The sequence below is a fragment of the Myotis davidii genome, unplaced genomic scaffold, assembly GCF_000327345.1.
Source record: "Myotis davidii unplaced genomic scaffold, ASM32734v1 scaffold62, whole genome shotgun sequence".
Classification (NCBI taxonomy): Eukaryota; Metazoa; Chordata; class Mammalia; order Chiroptera; family Vespertilionidae; genus Myotis; species Myotis davidii.
In genome coordinates this window covers 2,040,891-2,046,411 of record NW_006295180.1, presented here as the reverse complement: position 1 = coordinate 2,046,411, position 5,521 = coordinate 2,040,891, and the positions used below count along the sequence as shown (strand labels likewise).

Genomic DNA, 5,521 nt, shown 5'->3' with positions numbered 1-5,521 from the left:
AGAAACTATCTTCCTTGAGCAGCTCCGCCTCAGTGGAGCTTTATGGGGCTGCAGACAGACCATTTGTCCTGTCCTCTGAGCAGGTTTTGTTGCGGGGAAGGTAGTCCCTGTGAAATGCAGCCTGAAATGCAGCCTGAAAAGTAAACAAACAACCCTGTGCTTAATAGGCCTTTCATTCATTTGCTCAATCTTCCACAAGGTGTTGGTTCTGTTTCTTTTTTTAAATGGGAAAATCATTCCATCTATTTTTTTTTCCTCACTGAAAGACCTTAAAATACATTCTGGGGTATTTGGTTCACGGCCCTTCTTTCTCCTCCCTGAAGCTCTGCTCCAATCGCAGCAAAGTGGGGCAGCCACAGCTCTAAAACCCAGCTGGGAATAGCGCAGGGCATGCCCAGCACCCCCCTGTCCTCTCACTGCCTGGGGCCGCACATGGGGGAGGAGGGGCCTTGCCCTGTAACCCGAAACATTGCCATGCAGTGTTTTATGCGCAGAGCTCCATGCTAATGCCAACAAACTGTGCCAGAGTCCAGACCTGGCCCACAAAACTGGCCCGGCAGTCCCTGCGGTGCTGGGGAGTTGGGGGGTGAGGGGGGCAGCTGAGGGTCAGGGGAATCAGGGCACTGAGCGGGAGCTGGCAGCACAAGGGAGGCCGGAGGCACAGGCTGAAAGGCTGCAGGGAACGCATCCCTAACCGCTGCCTGGAGTCAGGAGCAGGTGAGCTATGTGGTGGGGACTCATTCTTCCTGGGTGCTAAGAGTCAAGAAAAGCCACTTGAACAAGATGTTTTGGGAAGCTGTTCAAATAATCATATTTGAGATGGAACTAGGGGGAAAAACAGAGGGTGGGGAGGTGGATAAGTGGAAGAATTAGAACTACAAAGTAGCCCACAGCCCATCTGCACAGGCTGCCTCCCTGAATGCTTCAGGGCGGGGGCCCAGCTTCCGCCTCACCCAGAGGCCCCTGCAGCCCGCTCTGGAGCAGTGCAGGGGCTGCAGCCTCGGCCTTGAGAGAGGCCATGGTCATCCTGGGCCTTTGGGAGAAGGGGCTCTTAAAGTCCAGCCCTCCAGACCCTACTCAGGCTGGACTCCAGCCCTGGGTCCCCCACCTCAGGGCCCATCTTGATCACATCATTCCCTCAGCCCTTTGTTTGCTTTCATTGGCAGCCAGGACTAAATAAAACCTAGCAGTTGTTTTGGCCATTCAGCTTTTGAAACATTGTCCTTTACCTCTTCTTCAAGCCTGTCTAAATGACACCGCGACATGAAACCGGAGCAGTCAGATCTGTGGCTCTAAGATTTGCAAATGAATGACAGTGAAGGCGGCTTCCCTTGCCCACCCGCGTATTTAATTCACTCAGGCATCAGTGAGCTCACCCTCAGCACTGGCGCAGTGCCGACCTCGCTCTAATAACTCTCTGGGAAGAGGCAGGCGTGACAGCCCGGCCTGAACCATTATGTCACCGCCCACCCCTTGCCTGGTGCAGACAGCCTCTGATGGTCCCCACCACATCGGAACTGCCGCCCGCAGTGCTGTGGTCCTGCTGCCTTTCCAGCTCTACCCACACCAACGCATGTAGCCCATGTTCTAGGAAAATATGCACTCGTTCCTGAACATTCTCTGCATAGTCTCACTTCTGTGCTGTAACCCAAGGCACTCCCTTCCCTGGAGTGCCCTTCCTCCATCTCTACCTGTTGAAATCCCATGGGGCAAATGCTATTTCCCTGATAAAGTCTTCTGTGATTTCCAGCCAGAAGTGATTCTGGGCTTCATTACCACTTTTTAAACATTTATCTCCTTGGTTCTCAGACTGTGGTTAATCCCCTCAGTCCTCAGCTCTGGTGTGGGTCTTCAGCGTTCTTGATTCATTTTTATGCCACAAACATCCACTGAAGTTCTTTGAATTTCAATTACTATGTCAGATCCTGGCAGCGTGAGGATGAATAAAAGACTAAAGGTGTCTTTGAGGCTGTAAAAAATCCAGTGGAAGACAGGCAGGTGAACACCCAATTACAACGAACTGTGCTAAGACATAGTCGCAGGGCTCTGGGAGTCCATGGGGATGGACAAAGGCCCAGAGCTAGGAAGTTTCTGGTGTGTCCAAAGAACTGGTGTCTGAGTGGCCAGAAGAAAGGCCCACGTAGGCGCACGTCTGAAAAAGAAGCTGGGAAACCGTGTTTGCGATGATTAATTTGTGTCATTTTGGCTGGAAAACACAGTCCCCAGATATTTGATCTGATTAAATATTATTGTAGCTTTTTTGGTGGAGGTTTGTTTTAGATGAGATTAACATTAAATCAGTGGACATTTAAAACAGATTACCCTCCAAAATGTGGGTGGGCTCCATCCAATCAGTTGAAGGTTTTAATAGAAAAAAGACTGACCTTCCCTGAGGAAGAGGGAGTGCTGCCAGCAGATGGCTTCGCTATATCGGTTCTTCTCTGGGTCGCCAGCCTATAGATTTTGAACTTGCCAGCTTCCGCAATCTAAGCCAGTTCCTTAAAATAAATCTCTCTCTCCAGATATATAGACATAGATGATAGATGCATAGATATAAATAGAGATACAGAGATAAAGTTCTCAATGTTGTAGGAAACTGTGACTGAGTGAAATGACATATAACAAGACCAATTTTGCCATAGGTAATTGATATAAACAAGAGTTGAGTTCTTATGGCATTTCTGGTCACAAAAACATCACCAAACTTCTATGTAAAGACTCAAAACACTTCCAAAATTAGACATTAAATACATGTGAGCTATATATACACTTAAGGAAGATTAAACCCTGGCCAGTTTTGCTCAGTGGTTGGAGTGTCGGCTCATGGACTGACGGGTCCCAGGCTTGATTCCGGTCGAAGGAATGTACCTTGGTTGCAGGCTTGATACCTGGCCCCGGTCAGGTGGCATGTGGGAGGCAACCAATTGATGTGTCTCACATCCTTGTTTCTCTCTGTCTGTCTCTTCTCTTCCCTTTCACTCTATCTAAGAATCAATGGGAAAAAATCCTCCAGTGAGGATTAACAAAAAAAAGAAAGAAAGAAAAAACAAAGATTAATGAAAACAAGAAGGGTAATTATTTTCCAGTTCAGGGTTGTGGGCGCTGGAGCCTATCCCAGCAGCTGGCGGGACCCAACCCTGGACAAGCGTAGAGGAGAAACAGTTTCATGACCTGACCACCATCTGTCCCACCAGCTGGACCCGGGCTGGAATGGAGGTTCTTACCCCAATGGAGATTCAAACCTTTGAGGCTGTCTGATCGTAATCAATACTCAGTCTGACATAAGTCAGCACCCCTCCCTGCCTCCCACTGTGTGCTGGTTTTTGGAACAGGCCATTGTCCTGACCTGGTCAAGCAGGTGAAGTAATTCCCGGTACCTGGTAGCATTCTTGTATGAGTGCCGTGAATGCCCCTTTCCCCCACCCCCATTCCCACCCCTGACACATACACCTTTACCTTATATAATTCGATGGTGCCTGCCAAGCAGCGGGGGGAATATCCACTTTGTCTCGCAGTTGCAGTTAGTTGCCAGACTGTAGTGTCCAGCAACTTTCTTTGGTCTTTCTTTCCCTTCCTTATGGATTTTTAGACTCAGGCTTTTCTCTGATTCTGTGTGTACTTCTACCCACATCCACACTCACACTGGGACCATTTAGACACACCCAGTCACCTAACATGCACATCTCTAGGATGTGGGAGGAGACAACACAGACCTGAAGAAAATGTGCAGACTTCCCACAGATGGCGACCCTGTGCAAACCCGCACAGACAGTGACCCTGTGCAAACCCCACACAGACAGTGACCCTGTGCAAACTCTGTACAGACAGTGACCCTGTGCAAACCCCACACAGACAGTGACCCTGTGCAAACTCTGTACAGACAGTGACCCTGTGCAAACCCCACACAGACAGTGACCCTGTGCAAACTCTGTACAGACAGTGACCCTGTGCAAACCCCACACAGACAGTGACCCTGTGCAAACTCTGTACAGACAGTGACCCTGTGCAAACCCCACACAGACAGTGACCCTGTGCAAACTCTGTACAGACAGTGACCCTGTGCAACCCCCACACAGACAGTGACCCTGTGCAAACCCTGTATAGACGTGATCCTGTGCAACCCCCACACAGACAGTGACCCTGTGCAATCCCCACACAGACAGTGACCCTGTGCAACCCCCACACTGACAGCAACCCTGGCCGGGCATCAATTTTTTCCCCTCATCAGTGTTATAATGAAACCACTTTGAAGGAAAAAACGTTATTTGAGGACCTGCCGAATATACATATGGGTGTTTGTACACACACACACACACACACACACACACACACACACACACATGTTATTGTTCTCTTTCTCTGGAAAGCCCTGACTGGTACAATATTGATCTCAGATTGCAAAGCAAGTTGTGGGTCAAGCTATTTTGCAGGAAATGGGAAACTTTCAAACGTAATTAAATAGCAGAGTGACGGTCAGAGTTGTACCTAATAAAGCCTCCTTTATTAAAGGGGTGGGCTCTGGTCTTGGTCCAAATGCAGCTATTAGTCTTGGGTACCCAGCCACCTCAGGGTACCCCACCCTCCCTAGCAACAGTGGGGTCCTGTGATGTCAGCCATCAATAAGGTGTTCTTGTCCCATTACCTGCAGCGTGTGAAAACCTGTGCTTTTCTTTCCATTCCCACAGACTCAGGCTGGGCATTCGTCAGAAACTGCTGAGACTGTGCCGCCTCATTGCTCCTGCTCCTCCACCCAGCAGAAGGCTCTGCTCAGCCCTGCCAGCCCCAGGGAACTAGTGCCTGCTTCCTGGAAGCTTAGTGAAGGGAGCGGGCACCTGCGTTGGGAGTGACCCAGGCAGGGGTCCCAGCCTGGGCATGGCCTATAGTCATAGACAGGTCCACATAGGGCCTGTGGAATCCAGTCTCCTCACCATAGGTGTCGAGAAACGAGTGGCCTCCATGGAGTGAGGTGGGAAGAGCAGGCTGTGGCTTAGGAACTGCTGACTCTAGGATGGCCCTGCCCAGGACCAGTGAGGGACTGGTAAGCAGGGCCAAGGGTAGCCCAGCTCCGTGGAGTGGATCAAAACTTCTTCAAGGAAGGCAGTGCTCACACTGGAGGCAGGTGGAGCTTGCCAGAGCCCAGAAGGGCACCGCTTCCCCACTGGGGGAGGGAATAACTTGGTTCCATCCCACACTGGTTCATGCGGCTGAGGATGCTGATCATTTCCTGGGCCATCTGATCAGGCCTGGGTGCTGGAGTCCAGCAGTAGAGGTGGCTAGAGAAGGCAAAGGCAGGGGAATGAGGCGGGGCTGGCAATGGTCTGGTATCCTGTAGACTTTCTTAAATTAGCCGTAGGAGAGGAAATAGGGAGGAAGAACCAGAGAGTCAGCAGTCAGACTTTTCCATGCCATCTGTGAAGGGAGGCAGAAAGCGCCAAGAAAAACCATGTGCTAGAGCTAATTGGTAGAACTTGAAAGCAGAAGTAACATGCCACCCCATAAATCAAGGAGTTTTTCTTTTCTT

The 5,521-nt window shown here is 50.2% G+C and overlaps 1 long non-coding RNA gene across 1 annotated transcript in view; it reads left to right on the top strand.

The window, feature by feature from the left end:
- Positions 1-657: 657 nt before the first annotated feature.
- Positions 658-5,521, top strand: part of LOC107184093 — a 23,288-nt gene continuing 18,424 nt past the window's right edge. Inside the window, exon 1 of the long non-coding RNA XR_001514915.1 lies at positions 658-717. This is a non-coding gene — a long non-coding RNA (uncharacterized LOC107184093). The remainder of the gene's footprint in view (positions 718-5,521) is intronic.